This window comes from Coregonus lavaretus (assembly GCF_964263955.1).
Source record: "Coregonus lavaretus genome assembly, chromosome: 23".
NCBI classification, from domain to species: Eukaryota; Metazoa; Chordata; class Actinopteri; order Salmoniformes; family Salmonidae; genus Coregonus; species Coregonus lavaretus.
Genome location: NC_140010.1, coordinates 16,811,286 through 16,829,472, shown reverse-complemented (window position 1 = coordinate 16,829,472; position 18,187 = coordinate 16,811,286). Strand labels below are relative to the sequence as shown.

Below are 18,187 nucleotides of genomic sequence, written 5' to 3'. Positions count from 1 at the left end.
TAGTACTAACCTCTCCACCTAGATTCTTTCCAGCTCTTACTTCTGTAATCCTTTACTGACACACAGTCTCCTATGCCCAGAAAATGCCCAGATTCTCCTCTTAGTTCTGGCAGAGCATCCTTACCCTTTTGAAAGAAAATCTTCAAAACATTGTTAGTTGATACACAATATGCTACTTTACACTGTCTTCTTATCAGTCAGGAAAAGCCTCGATTAGGAAGTGCACAATCTTGCAGCTTGTTATAGTCCATTCTTTCCATCTAACATGCCTCCTCTACATTCTACCTTATACCACAAATACTTTTTCACCTAAAACATGTAATCTAACCCATAACACATTAATTACTACTGCTCATATTCTTACTACAATATGAAAATGTACCAATAAATCCTAATAACATCAGTACTACCCCCTTTTCTGAACACATGAGTCACAACGTGATTCATGCTTTCAAAAACAAAACACCAACATTGCCTATTAAACCAAAATTATAAATTAAATTAAAATGACAACATTTGATAATACCTTAACTTACTTCTATCCCGTAAAGTAATTCAAGATTAGTAAAATTGACTATCAACAGTTATCCCTCATTCAGGGAAAGCTGTCACGACCGTTATTAGAAGACACAGACCAAGGCGCAGCGTGATAAGCGTACATTCTTTATTCAGTGTACACACATGAACCAAAACAATAAACCAAACGATACGTGAAGTCCTAGGTTATACACAAAACCCTACGGAACAAGATCCCACAATAAACTAGTGAAAACAGGCTGCCTAAGTATGATCCCCAATCAGAGACAACGAGCTACAGCTGCCTCTGATTGGGAACCACCCTGGCCAACATAGATCTAAACGATCTAGAACGAAAACATAGAAAATGTAACAGAAATTCCACACCCTGGCTCAACATTTAAGAGTCCCCCGAGCCAGGGCGTGACAGTACACCCCCCCCAAAGGCGCGGACAGCGACCGTGCCTCACCAACACAACGGGGTAGGGGCCGGGTGGGCATTCCGCCTCGGAGGCGGATCCGGCTCCGGGCGTGACCACCACTCTCTGTCTACCCCTCCGTAGCGCCCCTGGTCTGGTCCCGCTGGCCGGAGCTGGACTGGACACCGGTGGAGCGGATTGCTCTGGCTCCGGTGTGGAGCAGCTGACCGGTGCCGGACCACTGGCCTGGTGCGGGGAGCAGGAACGGGCCGGACTGGGCTGACGACGCGCACCACTGGCTTGGTGCGGGGAGCAGGAACGGGCCGGACTGGGCTGACGACGCGTACCACTGGCTTGGTGCGGGGAGCTGGAACGGGCCGGACCGTACTGGGAACACACACCACTGGCCTTGTGCGGGAATCAGGAATGGGCCGGACCGGACTGGTGACACACACCACTTGCTTGGTGCGAGGAGCGGGACTGGGTTTCCTTCTAAACCTCCGCTCCCTCTGCTGCCTAACCAGTTCCTCTCGCCGTGCCTCTACACTCTCCTTCTGCTCCCTCTGCACCAATGACCCCCTTAATCTGGCGGCCTCCTCTGCTAATCGTCCACGGCGTGAGCCCCCCCCTAAAAAATTATTGGGCTTGTCTCTCCCCCGTGATCATAGCCTCCATCCCTCTCGCCAGACTCTCTCTCCTCTCCTCCCAAGTCCATCCTCTCTCCTCGTCACGCAGCTTGATCCAGTTGAGGTGGGATCTTCTGTCACAACCGTTATTAGAAGACACGGACCAAGGCGCAGCGTGATAAGCGTACATTCTTTATTCAGTGTAAACACATGAACCAAAACAATAAACCAAACGATACGTGAAGTCCTAGGTTATACACAAAACCCTACGGAACAAGATCCCACAATAAACTAGTGAAAACAGGCTGCCTAAGTATGATCCCCAATCAGAGACAACGAGCTACAGCTGCCTCTGATTGGGAACCACCCTGGCCAACATAGATCTAAACGATCTAGAACGAAAACATAGAAAATGTAACAGAAATTCCACACCCTGGCTCAACATTTAAGAGTCCCCCGAGCCAGGGCGTGACAAAAGCTCTCTCTCTCTTTTGTTATTTTATGGTTCGAATCATATATATTATTACCAAATTATAAACTTCTTCACAATTATCCTTATTATAACTAACCCCCAATTTGGTATAATAAATTACCTTAAATTCCTCATCCCATGCCTCTGGCATTTCTAGTGTGGGTGATCAATTCACACTAGAAAGTCAGGACAGAGTGCAGAGGTCAAACTAATCATTCCCAACATTCAAAACATTTCATAAATGTTGTGTATCCCAAGTGTACATTAAGTCCTCATGACATTTATTCTCATAAGAAATCATGTGTATACCCAAACCTCACTCAAAAAGAAAAGAAAAAACTTCATAAAATTCACTGTGTGTGCTCCTTTAAGACGTATCACCTTTGACCTGTTAAAAAACCCCTAAAATCAAAATAACAACCCTTTATAAACATCATACTAGGTGTGTTGTGTGTTTATTTGGAAAAAAAACAATTGAAAACAACAAACAAAAATAGCCAGGCCTTACTTAATTTGTTAGCTCCCTTTTACGACCTAAGACTGCCTAAATTTACTAAACTGCTCCCCCTAGCCCTGGGCAACATTCCAATGCGATAAGGAAATCCCCTTGCTCCTGGAAGAGAAATTATACATTTCATTAACATTAAATTACAATCAATAATCCAAAGATAGTAAGTACACATAAAACATGATACAGATATACACAGTCCTATCTCATCAATAATCGTTTGTATCAATCTAATTCCTCATATAAAATCTCTCAAAAGATGAAAACCACTCAAAGTTCTTTGAGTTGATAATGAGTATTTTTAATTGATTACCTTTCAGACCATATCCTCTTTAAATCTCACAATGATTATTGAACCCCTAAATCTGCTCCCTGTGATCCCATATCAAACTATCCATTATTGTTTACTTTATCAACAACATAGGAAAATCTGATTCACCTTTAAATGTCATATTTCATTCATTTGTCAATACAATCACTTACTCCGCGTAAGTAAGACGTGATATTTTATCCCAGGCATCTATTTAAAAAATTGTTTGATACGTTGTCTCCTACTTTCCCTTAACATATACTGTAGGAGACTTCCATCAATCCTGGAAAAAACTCCCACTCAGAAGACACTAGATAATACCACACTTCATTAAGTTCACTACACCTTCTAATATAAACCTATAAACCTTTTCTAATAATTTAATCATCGCAACCTGTTGCATAGATGTTTTAAAATATAAACCTATTGTTTAATAACTTCATAATTTACAAAAAATGTTTACTTAAACCATCAGCCTAATACTAACAACTATCTCCCATTGTTCAACATACCATAAACAGATTATCATTTTTAGAATTAATGAACTGTCTGCATAACTCCTTGTTGTTTAAACAAACTATAGAATTTAATAATAATAATAAAAATTGTCAAAGAACGTTCCATATTCAACTATCTAGATATGTGCTTCACATTATCCCAATGCATCCTACATATGTCAAAATAGCCCAACTATCACTACTTCCTTTCACCCTCTTACGAAATCATGTCATTAGTAAATTGTCTCCACAAAGCAATACTACCTAATAACAAATATAAATAATTATTTTAATACCAGTCTATTAAACAATCCAAGTCAACCTTTCACATCTCCCAATAAACCTACTTAACCTTCTTCAAACAATTAAATTCTACATTTTACATCTTTCAATGATCCTACTTAACTTTCTTCAAATAATCAAATTCAACATTTCACATCTCTCAATGATCCTACTTAACTTTCTTCAAACAATCCAAGTCAACATTTCTCATCACCCAATTAACCTTCTAACACAGAAAACCCTCTACAATATCTATCATACTCTACCGCTGACTTTCCATCTAACGGTACATCAACATATTACAAATTATTTTTAATTTATGGTCAAAACTAACAAAACCTCTATTCACAGCGATGCAACTTTAATTACTATGTTATACTATCCACTATGGGTTGGTAAGACAATCTCTTTCCTATAATGTTATCAATTAAACCAGTAATCTAGGTCAATAGCATCAATGTAAAAGTTTTGCTTTCTGTCCCTACCTGGGCTTGAACCAGGAACCTTCTACATACATCGACAACATTCACAATCGAAACACCATTACCCGTCACTCCACAAAATCCACGATCCTTGCAAAGCAAGGTAAACAACTACTTCCATGTTGCATAGCAAGTTACGTCACCACTCTAAACGTCACTAGTTCTCACCACTAACTAGCTAGCCCTTTCACACCAAACATTCAACCCCCTATAACTTCCTTCTCCTCAGCAACCATTGATCCTTGTACACCTAACGTAAGCCATAATGTCCCTCACAGCGATCACACATTTCAGCGAGCCCCGATGGTTAACACCCGCAGACAAAAACATGGAAACTCTTCAATTTTTTTACTAGTAGACAAAATAACACATTCTCAAACAGCGTTCTGCATTTACCTCTATCGTAGGGTTTAAAAACTAACGTAACAACATTAACCATTCTAAATTGCTGTAGAAACGTCATGTTTGGTTCAGTTTATCACCAATCCGCCATTATTAGAATACATCAGATCTAGGTAAATGTCCTTTCTAAGTAGGCTACAAGTAACACCAAACACTTGCTGTAGTTTACCAGCATAAATTGAATTTATATCCAGAGTATCAATATTCAATTTATTTATAGACATTACGCCACCATTCTCAATCATTTAATTTAGCAAACCCTTAGTCAACTCAAAAAAAATGACTAGCACGAAATCGTCTCCCATCCTGTTAAATAAGTGAGTCTTACCATTACAACCACGCATGCTTCAAATCTTCCATTCAACATCACCAAACCAAATACTTTGTAGTATCCGTTCAAGCAACACATACCATCAGTTGAATTACACTCATAAATACAGATTTTACTCTATGCCATTGAAATGACAAATAAATCCCACAAATAGCGCAATTACAATGGTTTGTCATCTTACCCGCTGATACAAAATGAAGTTCCACCACTTCACCACTTTAGCTCTACCCTGATAATTAGTTCAATGGAAACCCTATATTGGCTTTGTACTATATTATACATTACGTCTATAACCACATTACTTATGGTCAGTTTATTCCTTAAACCTTATCTCTATCACATGATCCCACAACAGTACAAACTTAGAAAACACTTATTCATTATTTCTCCCCCCATAACGTACGTCTACGTATGGGTGAGCAAATTAATACATATATAACGTTATAAACTTCTAGGTACTCACATCAAATAATCCCTTCGTGGTGTTTTTAACCAATTCTCAATACACACAAATCTCTTCAAACATTTCCCCAGCAGACCAAAAAATAGACTGTAATTTCAGGACACTGCCCTGCCTGTCCAGAAAATACAGACCTTTCCACTACTCTCTAAAATAACCTCACAATCTCCATACCACTCCTTGATATTCTATGAATTAATTATGTTATATATTGTAACTTCTTATCCAAACTTATATCAAATGATTATACCCATTTTTAGAGCTTATTATGCACCCTTCAGATTCAAATATTCTAAATGCGGATTTGTCTGTAATAATTTCATCATTTCCTGTCTCTCTCTTCGAGTTAAATGAAGCTCTGCTTTACTCTTAATGGTGACTGTTTTTCCAGATATCGGTCTACTAAGCGGGCCATTCATTACTACTATTAGTTCATGCAATATTAGTAATTGAACACTTAAATAAAATCCCCATCCTGATCTGTGTTAAAATTGTGTTCCTATTTGTCATTTTGGTGCTATGATTCAATATGTTACAGTGCATTGGATACATCTCCTGGCCGTTTTGAGTAATTCACAAAAGACTAATCTCTCAGAGGATTGAACCTCCTTAATTTGTACACATCAAAAGTTAAACATCACAATAAAGGACTCAAACCTTTATTCCTACTCTGTTGGGGACTCGAAACTCACAACTGTTCACCTTTTTAGTATCGTCTTTCTACTAAGGACTGTAGGCCTCAACCGTAGGCCTCGAACCTACACCAAAATACCTTATAGGGCCTTTATAACCTTCTACCAAGGATTTTTAACCTTCAACCATAGGCCTCGAACCTACTACCAAGGACTTGAACCTCTGATTCTATTTTATAATGTCGTACACTCCATAATCTCGTCATGTTGAGGACTCGAACCTCTGACCTATGTTATCGTACTACACATTAAAAGACCCTACTCCTAATCTTGTTACACCCATTCTCCTTCTCTGTTTTTTTTTGTCATTACTCTGACCAAACCCTTCTAAGGATCATAGCACCATTTTATTGTCTAATTTGATAATTATCCTTACATAACTCAATACCACTCATCGTCCCCCTTTTAAAATATATAATTTTAAAAGTCCGTTACAGCTAAGCCTTACCACAGATAAGCAGAATTTGACATAATCAAAAAAATGAAAGTCTGCTTACCTGTTAGTTTGGCTGTGAACGGCATCCTGTTCGTTTAGACGCCAATCTGTTATGATGAGTTTCTAGGGTATCAAGTACTTAATAATGTAATAATATACTTAGACACTTTTGATGGGGAGTTCATATAAGATATTTAATAAGTTACCATGGTTCGTTATAACAGAAGAAGGACATAGCCCTGCCTCTGCCATCTTCCGAACTGATTTGAACAAAGAGCCACTCTCCCTTATATACCCTCTGTTTACAAGTTTCTTCACGAACATCTGCTAACCCTCAATGGGCATTCCCTTCTTTGATGTTATTACTCTTTACCCCCAAGTCATATATCCTGTCCATCAATCATTCTAATATCAACATCAGTAATCTCCTTTGACATAAGGAATGCAGACTCTGTGGCACCAAGCCACGTATCTACCAACTCTCCCCTGGGTCACACAACACTATGAAATGACATCATTACACAAACTATACTTTTGCCAAGTCGGTTAGGACATCTACTTTGTGCATGACACAAGTAATTTATCCAACAATTGTTTACAGACAGATTATTTCACTTATAATTCACTGTGGGTCAGAAGTTTACATACACTAAGTTGACTGTGACTTTAAACAGCTTGGGAAATTCCAGAAAATTATGTCATGGCGTTAGAAGGTTCTGATAGGCTAATTGACATCATTTGAGTCAATTGGAGGTGTACCTGTGGATGTATTTCAAGGCCTACCTTCAAACTCAGTGCCTCTTTGCTTGACATCATGGGAAAATCAAAAGAAATCAGCCAAGACCTCAGAAAGAAATTGTAGACCTCCACAAGTCTGGTTCATCCTTGGGAGCAATTTCCAAATGCCTGAAGGTACCACGTTCATCTGTACAAACAATAGTATGCAAGTATAAATACCATGGGACCATGCACCCGCTCAGGAAGGAGATGCGTTCTGTCTCCTAGAGTTGAACGTACTTTGGTCCGAAAAGTGCAAATCAATCCCAGAACAACAGCAAAGGACCTTGTGAAGATGCTGGAGGAAACAGGTACAAAAGTATCTATATCCATAGTAAAACTAGTCCTATATCGACATAACCTGAAAGGCTGCTCAGCAAGGAAGAAGCCACTGCTCCAAAACCGCCAGACTACGGTTTGCAACTGCACATAGGGACAAAGATCGTACTTTTAGGAGAAATGTCCTCTGGTCTGATGAAACAAAAATAGAACTGTTTGGCCATAATGACTATCGTTATGTTTGGAGGAAAAAGGGGGTTGCTTGCAAGCCGAAGAACACCATCCCAATCGTGAAGCACGGGGGTGGCAGCATCATGCTGTGGGGGTGCTTTGCTGCAGGAGGGACTGGTGCACTTCACAAAATAGATGGCATCATGAGGAAGGAACATTATGTGGATATATTGAAGCAACATCTCAAGACATCAGTCAGGAAGTTAAAGCTTGGTCGCAAATGGGTCTTCCAAATGGACAATGACCCCAAGCATACTTCCAAAGTTGTGGCAAATTGGCTTAAGGACAACAAAGTCAATGTATTGGAGTGGCCATCACAAAGCTCTGACCTCAATCCTATAGAAAATGTGTGGGCAGAACTGAAAAAGTGTGTGCGAGCAAGAAGGCCTACAAACCTGACTCAGTTACACCAGCTCTGTCAGGAGGAATGGGCCAAAATTCACCCAACTTATTGTGGGAAGCTTGTGGAAGGCTTACCGAAACGTTTGACCCTAGTTAAACAATTTAAAGGCAATGCTACCAAATACTGTGTATGTAAACTTCTGACCCACTGGGAATGTGATTAAATAAATAAAAGCTTAAATAAATCATTCTCTCTACTATTATTCTGACATTTCACATTCTTAAAATAAAGTGGTGATCCTAACTGACCTAAAACAGGGAATTTTTACTAGGATTAAATGTCAGGAATTGTGAAAAACTGAGTTTAAATGTATTTGGCTAAGGTGTATGTAAACTTCCGACTTCAACTGTATATACTTTAACTACTGCTGTACACACCTTTTCTATTCATATAATGTCCATACTGTATATACACACCATCATATACATATATATTCATTTTCCGGACTCTGACATTGCTCGTTCTGATATTTCTTAATTCCTTTCTTAAAATTTTTGGAATTTGTGTGTATTGTTTTGTATTGTTAGGTATTACTGCACTGTTGGAAACATAAGCATTTCACATCTGCAAGATATGTGTACACGACCAATAGAATTTGGGGATACAGTCTCTGCTGCGGGGCTAGCTCAGCCCTGCAAGCCTATAGTACCCAGCCAGGTCACCCATGATACAAGTCAGTATTTGACGTCCATCCATGTCTGAGGACGTCAGGAGATGACGTGGAAACCGGCCACTAGGGGCAACTGTGAGCGTTGTTACCTACAAGTATTTTTTTGTTTTTTGTTTGCCAATCCCAAACCTTAACCCTTACCTTAACTATTCGGAGTTAAAGCCTAACCTTAACCATTCGGAGTTAATGCCTAATCTTAAGAATTTGGAGTTAATGCCTAAACTTAATCTTAGACACTTCGAATTGTTACGTTTGGAACAACTTCGAAATGGGATGTTTGAGAAACCTGGATGAACGACTAATTCTGACGTGAGACTGTGAGAGCTTGTAGATAGTACCATAGCATCCAATGACTGTATGATAGGAATCCCCATAATGGAATCAGAGGTGAGTACAGTAACGGGTGAGAATGACAAGATGTAGGTATATTGAATTGGCCTGTTTAGTACCGTGTGGCTATTTTGATTAGTCTCTTTGATTAGATTAACCTGAGCTGCGTCATACCGCTGGCTGTTCATCCTTAATCGAGGTGTTTGTTGTTGTTGGAAACAGCAGTTAAAATAAGCCTTAGCTGTCGTCTCTCACCTCATGTTATGAAGCACCCAGTGAGCACCCAGTGATACTGTACAATCCCACAATGCCACCCTCTTGGAGGTTTTCTCAGAGCAGCTGGGGGACCAGTCCAAAGGATGTATGTGTTTGCAAGAATGCATGTGTGCCTATGTGTGTGTGTGGGGGGGGGTTTGCGTGTGTGTGTTTGTATGTATCCATCACTAATCTTTATATGGCTCTGCTTTGAGCTATTGGAACTACATCTGGCAGACTTGTTCACTCTAGGCACTAGTGCAGTCAGGATTTCTATCAACAACCCCAACAGGAAATGACTACTAACCAAAGAAGCTGGTTGACACTTCCATAATACAGTACACTGTGCAGACAAACACAGGATGAATAGAATCCAGTCCCATCTGTACAGGCAAATCAAGGATTAGATTGTGTATGGTAGACAGGAGTCAAAATCATTCAGTGAATGTTTGAGTGAAAGCTGTGTGTGTGTATGTGTGTGTGTGTCTGCATGTGTATGTGCGTGCGTGCCTGCGTGCACATGTGGTGTACTTGCCTGCAGTCATGTGTGTGCAATGGTGTGTGTGTGTGTGTGTGTGTGTGTGTGTACGTGTGTGCGTGCGTGCGCGACGGTGTGTGTGTGTTGCCTGCTTGCTCGACTGTCTGCTGATACAGCAGCTCTCTCATTAGATGTATTTGTTTGTTTTTGTTTGCTCATCATTCAAGCACAACACAACAACAGTCACATCTGCTATCTCCCTCTCACACACAGACACACACACACACACACACACACTTCCCTTCCCTATACACACTCCCCTCTATTTCTCCTCGTTCATTCTCTGTCACTCTAGTATACTATCCTCTTGTCTCACACATTTTCACTTACTGAAGCCCTCCTCTGCCTCTCTGTCTCACACACAGTCACACAGTGTGTTTTCATTTCAGATGTAGGCCTAATGGTTGACAGTGCTCCCTTCAAATGGCTGTCGCAGTGTTTTGTGGAAGGCATGAACCTTATCTACACTTCAATCCCTTTGTGAATGGTGCTCTTTGGTTCTCTAAAGTTGAGGTCAGATGGAAAGAGATTTATCCTTTCTCTGTCTGTCTGTCTGTCTGTCTGTCTGTCTGTCTGTCTGTCTGTCTGTCTGTCTGTCTGTCTGTCTGTCTGTCTGTCTGTCTGTCTGTCTGTCTGTCTGTCTGTCTGTCTGTCTGTCTGTGTGTGTGTGTACGTGTGTGCGTGCGTGCGCGACGGTGTGTGTGTGTTGCCTGCTTGCTCGACTGTCTGCTGATACAGCAGCTCTCTCATTAGATGTATTTGTTTGTTTTTGTTTGCTCATCATTCAAGCACAACACAACAACAGTCACATCTGCTATCTCCCTCTCACACACAGACACACACACACACACACACACACTTCCCTTCCCTATACACACTCCCCTCTATTTCTCCTCGTTCATTCTCTGTCACTCTAGTATACTATCCTCTTGTCTCACACATTTTCACTTACTGAAGCCCTCCTCTGCCTCTCTGTCTCACACACAGTCACACAGTGTGTTTTCATTTCAGATGTAGGCCTAATGGTTGACAGTGCTCCCTTCAAATGGCTGTCGCAGTGTTTTGTGGAAGGCATGAACCTTATCTACACTTCAATCCCTTTGTGAATGGTGCTCTTTGGTTCTCTAAAGTTGAGGTCAGATGGAAAGAGATTTATCCTTTCTCTGTCTGTCTGTCTGTCTGTCTGTCTGTCTGTCTGTCTGTCTGTCTGTCTGTCTGTCTGTCTGTCTGTCTGTCTGTCTGTCTGTCTGTCTGTCTGTCTGTCTGTCTGTCTGTCTGTCTGTCTGTCTGTCTGTCTGTCTGTCTGTCTGTCTGTCTGTCTGTCTGTCTGTCTGTCTGTGTGTGTGTGTGCGTGTGTGTGTGTGTGTGCGTGCGTATGCATGCATGTGTGAGGGAGACATATAAACACAGATTTGGTATAGCTTTGACCCTTGACCCCTCAAAGCGTCTATATATATATATATACAATAATAGTATTGTAAAAAAATATATAATCTGACACTGGAGCCTTTGATCTGTGTGTGATTACATTTTATCTGTTTTTGGTTTAAATGTAATCACATTTTTTGTACACTGCCTTGAAGATCGCTACACTCATTGTTGATCTGTTTTACACAGTATCTGCATTATCCTGTAATGTAATGTATTAGTCTGTGATACACTGTGCATTTTACAGGGGTGGGCTACATACTGTGCAGTAGTTAGTTATCCTGTCCTGGGCAGCTGAATGCTGTGTGTGCAGACTGAGTCGTGGGACAGGGGATGCTGATGGCTAGATCACCAATACAGGACATGGGCTGAACATAAATAGCCTGTATGGGCTGGAGCCTGGACTGGACTGGGCTGGACTGGGCTGGACTGCATTGCAGGGGATGAAGGGTGTATTTGGTGCTCCCCCTGGCTGTGCTCCAGAAGAGTAACTGACACCCACATGGAGTTGGAGCCAGTTTAATGCACATATAGTCCTATGGATGCAAGTACATAACACGCACAAACACGCACTCACTTACTCACTTACGCATGCACGCACATGCCTGCATGCGATGCATACAAAGACACACCAGTGGAGTCTGGTGAGGGAAACGTGTTTCTATCAATTCTATCAACTCCATTCCAGCCATTACTATGAGCTCACCAGCCTCCACTGACTCACACGTACAGTACACACTCACTCACAAACACATGCACACACATGCTGTGACACAACAATACCCCCTCCAGTATACTAATCAACACACTCCACTTCTCAGCACCAAACATTCTGACAACCTCTTTCCAATGTTACGGGAACATTTTTCCCATCCCCAGCCGCCTGATTCCTAGTGCAGTTGAGGTACTGAGTTCTCCATATTTCCCTCCCTCTCCCTCCTGCTCTCTGTAATCACTCCTGTCCCAGAGAGTACAATCAATATGGCCAGATAGATGGTGGTGGCGGCGGGGCAGAGCCCATCCAATGCCACTCTGTAGCCGCAGGGCTCTATTTGCCTGTCTCGCCTGGGCCTTTCTGGGGGAAATGACAGTGTGTCAAAGGAAGCACCTCACACAGCCACCGGCCAGACCAGACCAGACCAGACCCACTCCCAGCTTAATACAGCCTGTATTTGATCTCTATTTGAGTCCGTCTGTGGTCTGGCCCAGGCGGATCTACTGTATCTTCTCTACTTCATACACTGTGCCTGCATCCCTGATATGGGCATCTACTCCTTAACAGAGATGACAGTTTGAGTATACCACCAAGGATTAAGGAGTTTAATTACTATTTAATTCAGTTACAAAGCCAAATTAAGACTCCTACCACAGCCGGATAAGATTATCCACCTTCTTTTTTCAGCCCCAGTATGAATTCAATGATATATTCTGGAGGTGTTTGCAAGGTCAAGATTGTCAGTTGGCCGTCAGTCCTAACGAGTCGATTCTGTTCCAGTTAAGATGCAGTGCATCTGAGATCGATTGCTTTGGTGTGGTGCCAGGATGGACTCTACTGAACCTGCAGTGTGTTCTTAGCTGTTTGGCAACAATACACAGCTGTTATCAAGCATGTGGAACAAAGTGGAAAGAGATTACACCCTCAAGAGACATATAAACACATGCACACACTTGCAAACATACATAGACCTTTACCATTTTAAAGAGACGTACAGTTACTACACATTGACCTTAAAGGATAAGTTTGCTTTTGTTAACCAAATTCTCTATTTTTGATGTAAATGGCATGTTCTGATAGACGTCCTCAGGCTCGGATAAAACACTTAGTGTGTTGTGAAAATCTGTTATGACTGTATTGTAATGTTTTTAAAATTGTATAACTGCCTTAATTTTGCCGGACCCCAGGAAGAGGCAGCAGCTAATGGGGATCCATAATAAATACAAAATACAATGAACAATGGCTCCAAAAACACCCAAATACCTTCTTTTTAGAAACGGCAACGCTCTCAGTATATTGATGCAGGTCTTAAGATTTTTTGTCTTTACAAACTTTATCCTCAATGTTATTGTAATGAATACTCGGACAGAGTGGTAAGATCCAATCGCAGAATAGTGATGCTTTATTAGAGTACAGACAAGGGTATAGCTTAATCGTGGTCGGGCGGGCTGTGGTCAAAACCGGGCAAGGCATAGACAGGCAGAGGTACCAAAGGAGCGGGCTTAGTCGTAGTCGAGGGCACAGGCACAGGATCAGAGCACGGTAATCACTGGGGTAGACAAGCAGAGGATTAAGCAATTCGGGGAGTCAAACAAGGCACAGGTCGGATACACGGTTAATCAAAACAACAAACTCTCTCTCTCTCTCTCTCGGAACAAAACGCTTAGCAAGTCACAAAGGAACAATACCTCGCACCGACTGAACCTCTGAGCACACTTTATATCCTACCCTAATTACGGACAGGTGTGCTCAGAACTCAGGTGAACCAGATCGAGTCTGATGACTCCCCCTCTCTGTAGATCGGGGAAGTGTCAGACTCTGTCTAGACCCAGCCAACCCCCGATCCCTTACAGTTATATTTCATTTTGTTGGACTCGAGAGATACTTTTTCGTGTGCGAGCAAGCTTGTGCTTTCTCGTTTCTCATGTCACCACAATGGGAATGAGAAATCTCTTTTATAACATGTCATTTACATAAAAAACAGAGATTTGGTTCATAAAAGAGAACTTGTCCTTTAAACTTAAAGCATGACACGTGAGCCTACGGAGTTGCATTTCACAAAGATCTCAAGCAACACACTTATTTATTCTCACAGTGATTCACATTGACCAGCACAGGTTGTACCCTACTGTACCATCACTCTCTGAATAAAACATGAGTATCATATTGAAAATAGCTGTATAGCTGTGCTGCACCGTGGCAACTAATGGTGCTGCGATTCCTTTCAACCCTCAGAACCAACCATCCTATCAGGAAATCTCCCATCATGCTCCACTTCAGATGGAAGAAGGAGACAGGCAGGTGTCAACCATGAAAGGCCTGGAGAGATTGCAAGATTGCTCTTCTCTCTGTCTGTCTCTCTATCTCTCTGTCTCTCTCGCCCTCCTCTCTCTCCTGAAGTCTGGCAATGGCTCTAGCTGTAATGTGCTTTCCATGTGCCCCCCCTTGTGAAAAAATGCTTTCTGCAAAAGCTCTCCAAGCTAGGGAAAGTTGCGTGATGATGCGGTTATTGATCATATTTATAGTCAGTGTGGCAGAACGTTGGAAAGGGGATAGGGGAAGAGGGGTGGGGGGATAGGAGCGGTTGAGGCACTGAATCCAAATGACAGCTCCACCACTGCCAAAAGCCAATATGCTGCCTGGAGGAGGGAGGTGGAGGATGTTTACCGTGGTACAGTGCAGTGTCTCTTTTCCTACACAGCTTGTTTTATTTTATCCAATCTGCAGAAAGCCAGGTGAAGCGCAGTTAATTTATATCTGTTTGAGTTGGTGACAGGCAGGCAGCATTGTTGTGAAACAATGCAGAGGGGATGGCATAAGAGCTTGTTGGTAGTATCGCACTACAGTTCCCACTGCACACCACCAGCAGTAGTTCTTTATGACATTTCTGCTGACTGGCAGTGGAGAGCTCTCAGACAGAGCTCTCAAAATGCAATGCTAGTGTACAGTAGTAACCTTGGGCTCCATTAAGTCAAAGATACACTGCAGTATTTATTTACACAGTATACATATGGATACATTGTTTTTACCATTGTCAAATTGCTTAATTATTTTCTACAGGTACAGTACTCTCACAGGTAGATGCTTCCACATTTTAGAATAAGACATGTGTGCATGAATAATAAGATAGATTATAAGGTATTGCCAGGGCAGGCATAATTTCATTGAATCCAGACCCTGTCTTGTCTGAACCATGACACTGGTACAAGTCTCACATTTAGTACAACTAATTTCCCACAAAAAGTAGATTCCAGATGTGTTTTCATTGGGGCAGAATTAGAGCAGCCAATGAGAACGGGCCAAATTTGACATGGTGGTTTGTGCAGCTCACCCATCCAGACAGATCATTACGGGAAATAATGTACCCACTATTCAGACAGACAGTTATGTAAGTCTACATTAAGCCTAGCCAGTAGGCTATGGAAGGAGGAAAAGGGTGGGTGTAGTAAGAGGAAAGAGAGGTTGGATTAAGTGCCTAATATTATATTCATTTTTGCATATGATGCTCTTCCTGGAGCAATGCATGAATCAGGGGAGGTAGTATACTGATCTGGAATTCCACACACGTACACAACTACTTCACTTCCACGATGCATGGTTAAATTGCTCCATGCATTACATTGTGTTGCTAAAGCTGTGTCAGCATTAAACTGGGAGTGGTTACAACCGTCTGCCTCGCCCCTCCCTTCTCCCTTACCCCCTCCGAGTCTCCCCCCGCTCCCGTTTCCCTGTTCTCCCTGGGACCCTTGGGGACCGGAGTGCTGTGTCATTAGCATTAATGTGGTTGGGACTTGGTGGCGTGCTCTGTCGCCAGTGAACTCCTGGGTGTAAGCACTTACATTTACATTTACATTTTAGTCATTTAGCAGACGCTCTTATCCAGAGTGACTTACAGTTATTGAATATTTTTTATTTATTTTTTATACTGGCCCCCCGTGGGAATCGAACCCACAACCCTGGCGTTGCAAACGCCATGCTCTATCAACTGAGCTACATAAAGCAATGCCACCCGCCCATGAGATCCAGAGCAGAGCTGCATGTATAGTGTATAATCTTCTATTGAGTCATCACAAGCCAGAGGGAATGACTGAGCTCTGATGAGAACCAGCGATCCATTCACAAAAAGAGAGGGAGCGACAGAGGAAAATAAAGAAAGAGAGAGAGGGGGGGAGTATACAACAGACAACCAGCGGTAGCTAGTGTTACAAATGAAAGATTTATAGATACACCGGAGGGAGAGCGATAGAAAGGGGATATGGGAAGAGGGAGATGGAGAGAGAGAGAAAGACAGAAGCTGTGTTCGAATACCCATACTAACATACTGTATACTACATACTTCATGAGTATATACTACATACTATTAGTTCATTTTAGTATACTGTAAACGAACCGCCTGTCTACGGGAAGTTGATGCTGTTGCTATGCAACCTCTTGCTAGCTTGTTAGCATAACAAATGACTAGCTAGACATTTTACGATTTCGTGTGTATTCGTACATTCGCTGTGTCGCTACAGGTGGCACGCAACACACGCCCTAGTCCCATGGTCTGCTGGGGCTGTGGCCAGCCAGGCAATCTACGCCGGGATTGCCCCATGTCCCTCAGAGCTCAGGGAAACGGCTCAGGGTCCTCATAGATGGGGCAGTGCGGACCCCTGGCTCTCTTTCCCAACCACCCCCATCGCCAGGAGGAGCCCACCGGCACGGACGGGGAGCAAGGCTCCACGCCCCCCAGAAGCAGACGAGTGCAAGCGGGTGGAGCCTGTTGTTGTGGTGGGTCGGACCTGTGTTGGGGACTTTTGTCATGTCCCTGTCACTGTGGAGGGGGTGCCCTGCTCTGCCCTGGTGGACACTGGGTCCACAGTAACCCTGGTGAGGCCGGATATTGTGCCAGGTTGGACTCAGTTTGAGCCCACAACGTGCAGCTCCGCACAGTCACAGATGAGCTGGCACCCATGAAAGGGAAGGGAATAATGACTCTGACAGTAGAGGGCAGGACTGTGCGTCATCCTGTGTGGGTGGTGGCTGTGCAGGACCCTTGTATCCTGGGGTTGGACTTTCTTAGGAGCACAGGCAGTTAGACCTAAATGGGGGCACACTGAGCTGTCACCATGCCCCCCCCCATGTCACATTCACACAACCCAACAACCCCCTTACTCCAACAGCTAAAGCAGCAGAGACTCATGGCTGCCCCCCCTCCCCCACATCTTTGTGTGACTTTTCCCCAGCCCCTCTGTCACCTACGGCTGTGTGTTACATTCCCCCAGCTACCTCCACGACACATCCCTCCGTGAGCCCGGCCCAGCTACCCCAGATGGGAGAGGAGAGGACGCTGTCTGCAGTGAGGGAGATATGGGAGAGGAACTGTGTTGGTCTTGACCCCGAGCAGCAGTTGCTGTTTGAATTCAGAGAGTGAGGAAGAGGTGGGTCAGACTCATCTGGTGCAGCATGAGATCGACACAGGTGATGCTCGGCCCATCAAGATGCGTCCCCGCTGTATCCCGCTGGCACGCCAGGATGCAGCGGGCAGACTTCATTGAGCCCTCAGACAGCCCCTGGGCGGCACCAGTCATCATGGTTCCTAAGAAGAGAGGCAAGCTGAGGTTCTGTGCGGACTACAGGCAGCTGAATGAGGTAACCAGGAAGGACTCATACCCCATACCACACATCGATGAGTCGCTGGAGCTGGTTAGGGGGTCCTCCTGGTTCTCCTCACTACTGGCAGGTGCCCCTCTCCCCAGAGGCCAGAGCCAAAACTGTGTTCTCCACTAACAGAGGACACTGGCAGTTCAAGGTCCTGTGCTTCGGCCTGTGCAACGCTCCAGCTACTTTTGAGCGTTTGATGGACAGGGTGCTGGATGGAATCCCCCGACAGGAGTGTCTGGTATACCTCGACGACATCCTGGCCCATGGCAGCTCCTTCCAGTCAGCCCTGGGGGCACTACGGCATGTGCTGGAGAGGGTGGCTGCCGCAGGCCTGAAGCTCCATCCTGAGAAGTGTCACTTCATGAGAAGAGAGGTGTCCTTCTTGGGCCACCAAGTGGGGGAGGAGGGTATCAGCACCATGGAGGACAAAGTGGAGGCTGTCCTAGACTGGCCCACCCCCACCGACCAGCATCGGCTGAAGAGCT

General features: G+C 43.3%; 1 pseudogene across 1 annotated transcript in view; it reads right to left on the bottom strand.

Moving 5' to 3' along the window:
- LOC311098891 (NAD-dependent protein deacylase sirtuin-5, mitochondrial-like) overlaps positions 1-17,632 on the bottom strand; it is a 54,053-nt pseudogene extending 36,421 nt beyond the window's left edge. The window contains exon 1 of the transcript in view: positions 17,491-17,632. The product of the transcript in view is annotated as an NAD-dependent protein deacylase sirtuin-5, mitochondrial-like (transcript). The remainder of the gene's footprint in view (positions 1-17,490) is intronic.
- Positions 17,633-18,187: the final 555 nt, after the last annotated feature.